The sequence below is a fragment of the Cupressus sempervirens genome, chromosome 4 (genome assembly GCF_028749045.1).
Source record: "Cupressus sempervirens isolate cs-2001-9-10 chromosome 4, ASM2874904v1, whole genome shotgun sequence".
Taxonomy (NCBI): domain Eukaryota; kingdom Viridiplantae; phylum Streptophyta; class Pinopsida; order Cupressales; family Cupressaceae; genus Cupressus; species Cupressus sempervirens.
The window spans coordinates 832682142-832696441 of NC_143121.1; the positions used below are offsets into that span (position 1 = coordinate 832682142).

At 36.1% G+C, this 14300-nt stretch overlaps 1 pseudogene; it reads left to right on the forward strand.

Annotated features, from left to right (window-relative positions):
• The window catches only part of LOC149563967 (uncharacterized), a 254586-nt pseudogene that overhangs the window by 178229 nt on the left and 62057 nt on the right, over positions 1-14300 (forward strand).

Genomic DNA, 14300 nt, shown 5'->3' on the forward strand with positions numbered 1-14300 from the left:
AGAAGAGGAATACTCTCTTAATGGAGCGTGGCGGTAGAAGATTTATAATTGACCTGCATAAACAAATGGTAGGTGAGGAGGCAGCATCGTCAAACTCAGAAGGTAAAAGCAAGAATGATGATGAGGGGAAGAAGAGAATGGAACCTGATGAAGAGGGATTATTAAGACTGGAAGGAGGGTCAAGTGAGGATGATCTAAACTCATTGAACAACCTTTTTTCATTGCAAATGGAGGATTACGAGCTCTTTTCGAGCTGTAATATGTTAAGAGTCAACAAAGGTAAGAAAGAAGAGGAAAATGAATGTTCGAAGGAATATAGAGAAGTGGAAGAAGGAAAGACAGTTATGGCAGAAGCTAAGGGGAAGAACATATAGTATGAACCTAGAAAAAGGAAAGATCCCATCGTAGGACTGCATAGAAAGAAAATGTTACATCGAACCATGGATATAATAGAAAAGTGCTGGCAGCACAGAAGACACATCATTCAGTTTGCACAAGAAACAAAGAGGAAGGGTTTAATAAAACTTGCAGCAATATGCAGTGGAGGTGTTATTGATGGCAAGAAGAGGCAGCCTACGGAGTCCATGGTACCGAGCTTCGGGAACAAATTGGGCGATATGAAAAATTGAAGGAAGAGATTGTGTACTTTAAATAAACTAGATGAGCGATGACTATAGGCACAATGGGCCACTAAAGTTACACAAAACAGGTAGAAGAGATGGCAGAAGAAGTTGAAGTATGACAAACAGAATGAGATCAAACCAGGAAAGTTTCAAGTGAAATGGATCAACGTGCCGTACCAAATTCGAGAAGTGGGTGATAACAGAGAAATGAAATTATGGATGCTAGATGGAAAGGAAGTGGCCAACACAGTGCATAGGTCAAAGATGAATGTCTACCATAAAAGAAATAACGCACCTTTGTGGACAAACAACTGAGAAATGAATAATGTATATAGGAAAATAAAATATAGAAGAAGATGAGTAAAAAGTGAAGATAAGTTTAAAATTTAGCTTGGCATGTAGGTTTAAGTCTCCAGTTGCTGAAGTATAATCTCTAGTTTGGTGTACGGATTCCATAAGTTCTCAATTGAGCATGCACAAAGTTTGAAGACTCTCTAATTAGGTCTGTACAGACTTTGAAGCTTGAATCCTTTGATACCATATGGATTTCCAAAGGATAAAGTTCTTTGTTACCATCGTACGGATTTGGAGGTTGGGCATGTACGAATTTTCCAAGATTAAGTTCTTTGCCTACCGTATAGATTTTGGATATTTGCTTCTCTATTTAGGGACCGTACGACTTTTGAAAATCTATTATACTACTTCTTACCATACGGATTTGATTTGAGGGATAAGAGTTGCCAGCGTATGGATTTTGAAACTCCCTGTTAGGCACATACAAATTTTTATCTGTTGAAGAATATAGGCCTATTCACTATTGTATGGATTTTAAGCATGCATATGAACATTTAAAGTGAAACACCGTATGGAGTATTAAGTATTCACTGTATGACATATCCTTGCAATGTATTGAGTGTTCACGAAGCATTAATTAGACCATATGCCCCCCCCCCCATATACACCATATGGATATCATATGGAATCATAATAGGACAGTGCAGCATTATAAAGGGACTGTATGACATCATAAAGTGACTGTACGACAGCTAAAGGAATTGTATCAAAGTCTCTGAACCACATGAAAACATTAAGGAAGTCATGATGACAGAAGCACAGTATTTGGCGAACAAACTTTCCTACAATGGGAAGGCATAATAGGAAGGAGATTAGTTATCACTATCGTGTGAGTGTCTAGTAAGCTTAGCATGGTGCAAAGGATTTTTTAGGGAGAGTATAAGCAACCCAGTTGAGTTAAACATGACTAGTCTAGAAGTTGCTAGTTGGTGCAATAAGGAAGGAAAATAGAGGAGCATAACCATATAGCGTCCAAGAACAGATGCAGAAGAAGGGTGTCAAAGTTTTTCTTCAAATAAAAAAAAAAATGATGACAAATTATGATTTTTCAAAATGAGTAATGCATGATGCCAAATGAAAGGGAAAGACATGAAAGGTACTAAAATGTAAGCGGTTGGTTGAAAGAGTGGGGGATGGGAAGAAAATCAAAAAAATGGTGTTTTGTGTGGCTTCAAAAGTGCTAATTTGGTCTTTTGTGTGCCTCACTAATCACTTATTAAATAAAAACTCTATGAATATGCTTAGTCCACTACTGATAAAGATCAAGTGGTAGTGCCTCAACACTACTAAAAATAGAAACTACCTCAAAATAGACTCGCTAAAAGTAGCAATTCCACCTCAGAGATCCTCAAAACTTACGACATGCCAACTCACAAGGGCCGCAATGATGAACTGACTTAGCCAACTGCAGGAGCCTGCTAAAACTTGGGACATTCGCAACAAATCATAGTACGATTTTTTAACTTTGGATCAAACGTGGTGGGTTTTCAATCTTTTCGGTTCAGTCTTCCTGATCTTTTTTGCTAGAATTTATATATATAAGGGATTCACGTACTATAAAATGTGTATCGTGTAACTATATTGCATTACATGACAGGTGTGTTTTGCAGATATACCATATACGGAATGAATTGGGTTTATATGTCGTAGATATACATAATACATTATAGGTGTAACTCTAACCAAATAAATCACGATAGATACATGCATAATGGACATCTGTAAAATGGGATACATTAAGCCTTCCATACATTTATATTGAATGTTATAAATATAATATGTTCGTTTGGTTTAAATTTTTTAACATGTTTATATATATAAATCAAAATAGATATGTTTTTGTACTGATAAACTCAAACTGGTCAATGCAAATCTGAATTAGTACCAAGATTGGTAACATAGCTAACATGCAAAGAATAGGCTTAAGCAACCACCAAGCTCTTTTGTAAGATCCCATTGAGATGATCTACTCATTAATTAACCTTGAGAAAAAATGAAATATGGGCCACCATATTTTTTAAATTTGATGAATAAGAAATTGATAAAGTGCACACAAATCTTTTGTTGTCAAATGAAAATTATGTGCTTCTAATATAATGCCCTTTGGTATACTATATACCATTTGGTATCTTTCATGATACCACCTCTGATTGAGAGGTGAACATTAGTTTGGATAAATGAATGGAGATCAGTTCACAAGCCTGTAAGAAATGATAACTTTTGCTTGTTAGTTTTTTCTAGTCAGTGTCCCATCTTTAGAATCACTAATGAGGGTCTAGAATTCCATATATTGATTATTTCAATTCTGTATAGGTGGTTCTCACTCTCTTTCCATGTTTGATCATGATGTAGGAAGTGGATCAGTATCACCGTTGATTGTTATAGGTATTAAAGCAGGCGATATTGCAGTGCATGACTTTCGCTTCATCACAACGGGGAAAACTAAATGGAAAAGGCTTAGTAAGGAAGAAAACATGTTTCCATCTTCCCCTCTGAAAGATGTACAGTACACAAAAGAAGCATTTCACCCACCCGAAAAGCTTGGTGAACATGATTCTAATGGGATGATTTGGTACTTACCAAAGGTGCACCTAGGTACTTGTTGTGAATTCATTGTTTTTGAATGATTGTGTATTCACTGGTTTTGATGATTATGTCAATGTGATAAGTGTCCAAGTAGTTTAAGGAAAGTGAGAATAATTTGGGATGCTAGTATAGGATTGTACTAAAAAAGAAGTTTTATAATCAGTAGAACAAATCTTTAGTTTTTGTGGAAAATTGAATAGTTTCTATGAGGTAGTCTTGTTATGGTTGGAAGATGGTATGTTAAAACTTTCATTGTTTTTGTAATCCAATTTCTGGGCAGCTAGTGTGACCTTTTATCTTAGACTCTTAAGTTGAAATGGAATTATACAAAAATAGAAATATCTTCATTTCAAACTAAAAAATGTTTGGGAGGATAGAACATTTGTCTTAACTACTTTCAAATGGATTTCTGTTCTTGTCTTGTAGGAAGCATATCAACAATATCAGCCATTCCTAGGACAAGCTTATTTTTAAGTGACAGTAAAGATGGAGATGTTAAGCTTTGGGATGTGCAAACATTTGAACTTTTGTGTCACTGGCCCAAAGTTCATGATAAGCACACTTTTCTTCAACCAAATTCAAGAGGATTTGGTGGAGTTGTCAGGGTAATGTCTGAGAACCATCAAAATAACAAGAAGATTGATTTGAAGGAATGGGCTCAAAAACATGGAAACTATTATGGAACAAATTATAAAGGAAACATTCTTAAGCTATTTAGAGTCTCAAGAAATTGAAGATAGTCATATCTTTTGTTTTCATATAATAAAAATAACATCTGATTTTCATGGTTAGTATGAGTAATTTTTTATTACGTCTCAAAAGAACTTAGTCATTTCTATTATTGTTTCACCAATTCCTGCCAAGGACAAATAGAATGCTCCTCTTGTAACTCTACTGCAATGATACATTTTTTGTAAGCTCTAAGTTGAATGATTCCTTCTTAATGCATGTACGAGAGAGGAAATTATGAACTATATGATCATATACTGAAGAACAAGACAAACATATCAAACTTGAATACTTGTAGCCCTTAATATTCTCTAGCTGGAGGATTTATTAGGATATGGAATTTGACTTATATAGAAAAGCTATTGCGGTACTGCAAAGAGAAAGTTGTGCCAGATTTTTCATTCAGCTACTCACTACCCAGTCTGTTGAATCATTCCGTGGCTGATGTGATTCTCTTTGGAAATGTTTCCTATTGTTGTCCTTCTTGTGAGGGAATCTCTTGGACTGAAATTTGCTTCTAGAAGTAGAAGCTTCCATATGAATCCTTTTTTATGGGTTTCTGTAGTCTAGGTGGATTGAGAGCCTTAATCTAACCTCAGTGGATTTGTCAACCCATCTGTAAAAAGAAACACAAGACCTGTCTCTAAAATATTTATCAGTAACACTAGAAGTCTCTAAAAAATTGCAATATATGTATCAAATGAAGTCATCCAACCATGTCCCCTAGTGATCATTCCATGATGCCACCACTCGTAGTGCAATCAAGATATATAGCTCCATATTTAGTAGTCTCTCTTTTGGCATAGGATTGATTTACAAATAGGTCTCTACCTTTTGGACCCAAGCTCTAGGAAAAGCCTTCTCTAAATCATTATAATAAGGTAAACTTCCCTACCTTCTTATGAAAATTACAATTTGGTGTTCTACCACCACTATGGGTTTGTGTTTCATTCTAACATCCATATATAGTCCAGTCCACCCTCAGCATGCATCCTTCCTTTCAAATTCTCCAGTATTTTGGGAACAAGGATGCACCATGGGTTTGGGATAGTGTTTTGACATCCCTAGTGGTGCCACCATAATGTCAGCCCGCCTCTAGAAATGAGGGGGTGTTCCTACATTGTTGGAACATTGGGGAGACACAACGTCCCTCAAACTTTCTAGGGATGTTGAGGAATCCCTGTGACGACAACATAAAGTGATTAAAAAAAGAAGCAAATGTCTAAATGCATTCTTTGATCTATTTTGATTTTCTACATTTTTTGATATCATGCTATTCAATGTAATCATCTTTATGGTCAGATACTCTTGATATCATATGATATAATAGAACTCTTCCATTTGTTGTTTTGACAATTTAAAAGTAAAGTTTATCATTATGTAGCATTGACTTGAGTATTCTTATTTCTAATTTTTAATTTGATAGTGAAAATTTCAATCTTAAAATGTTTATTGTTGAATGCAATGTTCAAGTATTTAGTAAACTTCTATTTGACATAGCCAAGATTTTAAGTACCATATATATAGAATATACAATATACACCTCCCCTCTCATCATCCCTTTGTTGTCATCCCCCCACTACCCCTCTAGTCCCAAAAGTGAGGACCCTTTGTCCTATTGTCTTGGAAACCTATCCCACCATTCAGATCTCCCTTGTCCTTGATGATGGTGTAACTATGATATAGCCTCTTAATGAGATAGCTACTTGGAACTTAGGGCCTCCGCTCTTCCAATCTTATCAGTTTCAAAACTAGGTTATCTCAAATTCATTTTCACCTTGTTCTAGTGTCCTAGGTGGAAAAGTAGGCATTAAAGACCTTACATTGATAGTTCCATATTTAATGGCCTCTTCCTTTGCTATAGGATTGATCTACAAATAGTTGTCTACCCTCTAGGTGCAAGCTCTAGCCGAAGCCTTCCCTAAACCATTATAATAAGGTAGAGTTAACTTCTCTACCTTCTTATGCAAGTCACAATTTGGTGCTCTACCACCAATGTGGGTCTTGTTCGAGGTTTTGGTGGGGTTGCTTGCCTTGTTAGTGACTATTATCAAAGATAGGCTTCATTTCTTTTGTCCAACGATTGTGCTAGATTCCTTTGGGCCTGCATTTCTCAGGCTGCTTCCCATATTAAAAACATGTACAGTGGCATTTGTTACTTCCCTTCAACCTCCTTCTTGTTTGTTGTTCATAATAGTATTGACGGTGATCCTATTTTGGCCTTGATTATAGTATGTCCTAGTTCTTTTTGGTCGGGGATATCCTTATTATCAGTGACTAATGCTCAGACTCATGTTGGTCATACACCTTGTCATGATTAGTCCTCAAATGCTTTTATATTAATGACATGGATCCTTCTATTGTTGTACTTCAAAGGTCTTTTATTGATGCTTTGGGCCTCTTCACAAAATGCAATCATCATCTCATTTAGCTCTACGAGTCCTCTATTCTAGTGGTTTTGAATGGCCTTTTCCACTTTCTGACTCCAAATTTTTCAATTGTAGACCTCATTGTGGTGGTGTGAGTGTCATTGACTATGCTCTTTCTAGCCAGTCATTCATCCCTTCCAATTCCACTTCTCTATTACCCCCATCCCCCTAGCCGCTTATGTTCTTCATCTTTCCATTTTGTCCACCTCTCCCCCCTACTTCCTTCTTTTTTTAGTCCACTCTGTACAGTCTTGTATTTTGATGACAGAGATCCTTGACCTTTTTGCTTAGCAACTTAGACAAATCCTTTGCCTTCATTCTTACTTTTTTTCTTTCGAGTGCACTATCGCCAAGTTTATCCTACTTTGCCTCCATTTCGTATTTGATCTTTCTCCTCTTCCCCCATATGACCACCCTCCTGTTCCTTCCTCTCAGGCCTAAGAACACCTGTTATATGAGCAAATGACATGGGAAGGAATGTGAAACTTACCATCAGACCTTATGTCCTGCTTTCTGTAGTGTCCCTATTTTTGCCTACATCAGAGTTTGAGAGATTAGCCTATTATTGTGATCCTTGTAGGAAAATTATTGTGGATAGAGGGTCTTTTGAGGTAGTGGTGTGGCTTGGCTTGGGAGGGTCATGTCTTCTTCACAATTCACTAAGTTACTCGTTGTTTTTGTTTGGCTTAGATCAGACCTTATTTGGGCTTAGTTTTGTGTACTTACTATTTGTGGTAAGCCAGATGTTGATTGAGATGGACCCTTTCTATTTTTGGAATGTGCATTTGGTCATATGGAAAAATAATGGGTGTGACTCCTATTTCAAACGACATTTTTAAATGATGAGTATTTTAGTAGTTATTATATTTTTAGTGGCCAAACTATTATTAAATCATTAAATGACTTATTATAAAGTTACAATTTAACTTTATAATTTCACTTAAGTTAAGAGTTGAGTCATCATGGAAAGGGGCCATTTTTATAATTAATTATATTCTGAAGCCAAGTATTAAATATTATAAAGTTATTTTGTGTTTGAGAAGCTTTGTAAGTGAAGTTACATTTCAGAAACAAAATGACATTTGTAGATTATTAATATGAGCTCTTATTGAGGGAAAAAGGTTCCAATTATTTGATTATCTTATTTTTACTATGTTGTCTTTATGACATTTCTTGAGGTTTGTAATAACCCTCCTCAAATCTTCTCTCAAAAATGCTGATTGAAGGCTCAAAGAATTTTGTCAAACAATTCACATGCAAGGGACATATGACTGATATAGTATTTCAGCTTGCTTTAAATGACTCTTGCTTCAATTTGCATAAATGAGAATCTTGTACTAGAAGACTCAAAATGGACTACACAATAACCTAACATGAATGTGCAACTTATTCTAACAATATTCAAAACATATATGTGATTGAAACTACTTGCAATATGCAGCTACAGCAACTAGTAATTTTGACAAACACTTGGGATGTAAAATTATAACATTATTTATGCCAAAAAAGAGAACCTACAGCCAACTGACATTTTGACAAACAATTGGCATACAAACTAATAAGCTGATCATGAATGAAATGAACACCTACAGCCAACTAGCATTTCTACAAATAGTTGGTATGCAAATTAAGTAGCTGATAAATAATAATATTGAATTGCTCAAATGACACCAACAACTATTATCTCCTTAATTGCAATGAAATTTCTAATACAATGCTCATGAACTATGGCCAAGACTTTTTTGGCATTTACATGGATTACAAAAATGATAATGCTAGTATAATGCACACCTATAGCTGAAACTTATAACACCTAAAAAGGAAATACTAACAAAGGAACCTGGTTGTAGATGGCTATAATAATTTTCTTCAATGCCGCCCCTTCTACTTTGCTTTTTTCCGATCTACTTTTTCTAGTTACTTTTTTTGGATTTTCTTTTCTAAACTGCTTTTTCGGATTTGCTTTTTTGAACTACTTTCTCAGATTGCTTTTTCGGAGCTACCTTTTCGGTTTCACTTTTTTTGGCCTGCTTTTTTGGGTCCTCTTTTTTCGAAGCTGCTTTTTCGATTCCTCTTTTTTCAAAACTGCTTTTTCGGTTTCACTTTTTTTGGCTTTCTTTTTTGGGTCTGCTTTTTATATATAAAAAAAACCCTCAATCAAATCTCTATCCAAACTGAATATACCAATGAAGAACAACATGAAATGGCCGAGTACCACTTCCAATGTGCAACCCTTCATAAGGTCTTTCACTTCCTCAGTTATACAATCTCTTGAGAGGTATCGTTCTCAAGGATTATGCTAAATATTTGCAGACTATCAAGCTCCACAAATGCTCAATAGAAGATGTAGTTGAGTTACCAAATCCCGTTCATCCAAATGAGAGGTCAAGCCCTCTATTTATTCACTTTTTTAAGAAGTTACTAAAAACTTCTAGAAGCATCCATTATAAAATCCCATTATAATGCACTTTTATAATTAAATAACTTTATAAAATAAAAAGTGTAATCTCAACTTAAAATTATAACATGTAGGCTGCGTATAAAAAGTAATGATAAAATAATATCTCCAAGAGCATAGTGAGCCATCTAATCACCAAACAAATGCCAAAATGACTCTCTCATCAATCCTATCTACCTACGAGAGTTTGTAATAGGAAAATCCATGATCAATGCCATGTCATACTAAAGAGGGGACATTATAGTCCGTCCCTTTTGAAATTGCTTGTCCTCAATTAATCTCAATGTCGGGTGCTGCAAAATAGCTTCCCCTTCCCAAGTAGCATCCTCAACAGGTAGATCTTTCCACTTAACTAGGTATTCTCTAATCACCCTCCTGCGAAGTTGCTTTTCTCTGCTCTCTAGGATGGATTCTGGCACTAGGATCAATTTCCCCTCATCATCTAAGGGAGGTAATACTGCAGACATCACCACATTCTGACCCAATGCCTTTTTGAGACGTGACACATGAAACACATTGTGCACTCTACTATCTAGGGGAAGTTCCAACTCATAAGCCACCTCACCAACTCGCCTAATAATCTTGAATGGTCCATAATAGCATGGCTTGAGTTTCTTTGCACCACTCTTCTTAAGAGTAGATTGCCTATATGGTTGCAACATGAGGTAAACCATACCATCTACCTCAAAACTACACTTAGTCCTCTTCTTGTCTGCATAGTACTTCTGCTGGTTCTGAGCTCTAGCAATATTGTCCCTAAGAGTAGCAACTATATCCTTACTCTCCTGTAACAATTCACCCACACTAGGTACCTGGCTATCGTCCAACAACAAATCCAATAAATTGGGTGCCTCATAACTGTAAAGTTCCATGAAGGGTGTCATCTATATAGTCATGTGATATGTAGTATTGTAACAATACTCGCAGAGATATATCGACCTGACCCAAGTGTGTTGCTGAGCTGCCACATAATTCCTTAAATACCCTTCTACCAATTTGTTCACAATCTCTGTCTGACCATCAGTTTGTGGGTGATAGCTGGTGCTGGGTGTGAGCTCGGTGCCCCATAACTGGAATACCTCTTGCCAGAAGTGACTCATAAAATGGCTATCCTTGTCACTCACAATGTTGTGAGGCAAACCGTGCAATCTGAAAACCTCCCAAAAAAAGACCTCTGCCACTTGGGCTATTGAGTGTGTAGTGTTGATAGGGAAAAAATGAGCATATTTTGTTAATCTATCTACCACCACATAAATATAATCTCGTTCGTGCACCTTGGGAAAACCTATGATAAAGTCCATGGAGATGCACTCCCACTTCCTGTCAGGTATAGGAAGTGGTTGTAGGAGCCCTACTAGATAGGTGTGTTCTTGTTTGTTCTGCTGACAAACAAGACACTCTCAAATGTACTGTAAAACATCAGCCTTCAGCCCCTTCCAAGTGAACTACTCTTGAACTAATCTGTAAGTCTTGAAGTACCTAGGATGGTCCACTGTTGGTGAGTTGTGAAGTGCTCTCAAGATCAATTGCTTAACCTTCGATCCTGGGACTAAGTAAATCTTGTTCTTGTAAATGATCAAATCATTTACAAGTGTGTATCTGGTATCAATCACTGTTCCCTCCACTATATCAGAGGCCCATGTATCCTTGGCATACTCTGCTATAATCAAGTGTCACTAATCCTCTGAAATCTAAACCATAGAAGTGAGGTGTCTCCTTCAAGATAGAGCATCTGCAACAACATTTTGAGTTCCCTTGACATATGTGATGTCAAAATCATATGTCTACAACTTACTTACCCACTTCTGCTAGCAATCATTGAGGCACCGCTGTCCCAAGAAATGCCTTAGACTGTTATGATTAGTTTTAATACAAAACTTGCTACCCACAAGATACTGTCTGAATTTGGCCAAAGCATGCATGATGGCCAACATCTCCTTATCATATATACTGAATGAACGCTCGGGACCTCTAATTTTATTGCTCTCATAAGCTATAGGGTGCTTATTCTGCATGAGTACATCACCTACTCCCTCTCCAAATGCATCGCATTAAAGCTCAAATGGCTTCGTGAAGTCAAGCAATGATAGAACTAGGCACGTCGTCATTATTTCTTTGAATCTCATAAAATAGTCCTATGCCTCTTGAGTCCAAACAAATGCTCCTTTTTTCAACAAATCCATCATGGGAGCCACATGGTGTGAATAGCCACTAACAAACCTACGATAGAAACCACATAAACCAAGGAACCTCCTCAATTGTGTAAGGTTCTGTTGGTGTTTTAAAATGCACAAAACTACTAAGCGACAAAATGCTTAATACCAAGATAATAGTATATGCACAATCTAAAGACTAGCCAATTCTTATTAACAATTGCATATGCAAAGTACTTGGACCCAACTTCAACAAAACCACAGATGGTTTTCTACTCTTTTGGCTCTGCAAAACCAAGGCGGGTATACCTAGGGATGATTTAAAACTGGAATAACTGTATGAGGTTTATTCTTAGTTTCATTTTGATTCTCATTTCAAAATCCTCAAAACATAGACATAATTCCTACTAACCTAATAAACACATCCCATAAAATAGATATGGCCAAGAATTCTTCTATAGATCTGTAGATGTTCTTAACAATAGTGGCTAACTGGAGCTAAAACATTCCATGCAGACAAGTGCTCACCAACTTTGAAGATCTACAGGAAATAAAAGTAAAATTCGATTTGATGATGCATTTGAATAACCATTTATGATATATTTCTCCTTCACCTGAATCAATTTTATCAGTGCCTAATCCATTTGGGTTCAGATTCTATAGCAAATTCTTAGATCTAATTTGTTTCCTTACAAAAAATTCTATCAACAATTCTTATCAGAATTTATCATTCAAAATCCTTTCTATTACTAAAGAAACCTCATCATATTCATCAAAGCTTTTATTTAATTCATTGAATTAACAACAATGATAAAAAAACATACAACCTAATTGGATTGCATTCAATTGCACAAGCCTTTACTCATACAATATCAAGGTAGCCAAGTACTTAAAAGGAGACAAGATTTAGAAAGAACTAATATGGGGACAGTTCACAATTGTATTTATTTTCTTTGAAAATTTCATACCATTTACAATAGACCCAGAATGACCTTCAAAAAAGTATGCAGTTCATTCTATATTCATGTATTCTCAGAGAATTGACAAAGAAAATACATCATGGATTTGCTTTCAAAATTTTGGACCAAAGAAAAACTAAGCAAAACTACTTAGAAAAATAGAATTCGGACCCCTCTTTAGCCTTGGAATCTCACTTAAATAGTGTGAGATGCAACAAGCTTCGGGCTAAAAACAATGATAGGTGTCCTTTAAAAGACACTTACATACACTTGCTACAAGATGACAAAAATGTGAGTAACAGTAAAAGTTTTACAATAGACATTCCTTTTGTGAGCCCTTTTGTTACACGCTCCTGTATTGCTAAGTTAGTTGCTATTCTGATTCTTCCTCGTATACAACATCCAAATTAACCAAAGAAGTTTGTTCTGATGATGGCACATCAACCTCCACCTGTGGGCTTTCATCATCTTTATCCTGTATGGGTGAAATAACTTCTACCTTTTCTCTTTCTTTAGTTGTATCGGCATCCTGTGGTCCCAGGTCTGCAACTGAAGGTAACAGATTATCTTTGTCTTCTCCTCTCGGTTGGGTCTGAGTAGTGACAGGGCCAATGATTTGGATCTCCTCACCTTGCAATTCATCGCTATCATTTTCATCTTCATCAAACTATTCAACAAGAGCCATATCTGCCATCCATTTGTCAAATAATGTATCATCGGGCCAACTGAACTGTAAAATATCCCTCTACCTTTTTAGCACATATTCAACATCCTTATTAATGGTAACAAATTCTTGCTTTAAAGAATCAAAGAATATTTGAGCCTTCGCCATTTCTTCTGTTGCGGCAACCCACCATGCATGCCCTGATTCATTAATGACTTGATTCATTCTTAAACAAAATAAATCATTAAGTTCCTTTGCCCATTCCTCTTTGCCTTTCAAATTATTCTCTTTGTCTAGGGCATGAGGAAACAAATTGAATTTCTAGCTTCTATGCTTTTCAAAGTAGCCTACTACTACCTTTTGTAAATGAATCCTTTATTACTAAAGTTAGTAAGATCAGAGACAATATCAAATGTTTTTTCAATTTGATCAAAAGAATCATCTATGACAGAGAAACACAAAAAAGTTATTTCTTTCTCCCTACTTACCCATTTATTCAAAATAGGCATGAGAGCCTCATCATTAGATTTCAAATCCTCCCAGATACTGATCACCCTGGCTAACTGATCATGAATTAGCGGCCATTCAATCTTGTCCCCCAAATATGTGAGAGCTTTTCTCAATTTATCTTCATATTTGGATTCCAATTCCACATGTAAGGCCCACAGTTTGCTTTTTTCTTCTTCAAAATCCTCAGCAGTGTAGTATTGTGGCCTTTGGGGTGTATCTGGTATTTCTATGAGAGGGGTGGATTTAAAAGGTTCAACTGGGCGGCAAGGGTATGTTATTTTTGGCCTAGTGGTTCTTCCCAATAGCTTGTTCTCAAGCTCAATTCTCTTTTTTACTTCTTTATTGTAGGCATCCACCACTGTTTCATACTTGCTCTGTAGGTTAGTCATTTCCTTTTCTTCCTTTTCTGCAGTGGCCAAAGAAAATTTAGAATAGTCCACATTCATGTGGGCTGCTTGTACATGTGAAGTATCAACAACTCTCCTCACAATGATACTCCCTGTTAGTCCTGAATCATTAGGCTATAATGGAGTAGTCCTGAATCCTCTTCTTAATGACCACATAACAAGAGCAGCTTGGTCATTATTGAATGTTATTCCCAAGAATTCCTTTTTATCTGGATCTTGTAATCCCAAATTATTTGACATAGAATTAAAAATTAATGCATTAGCAATGTCCCAATTTGGCAATAATAAAATGTTTGCATCTTTCACCATCTGTCTACCCTCTTCAGGGGTTATATTATGGAACTTTTGTATCATTTGTTCCTTTATTTGATTCTAAATAGATGCTTCATCCATTTCTAGATGCTCTACTTTCATATTCCTACACCTTT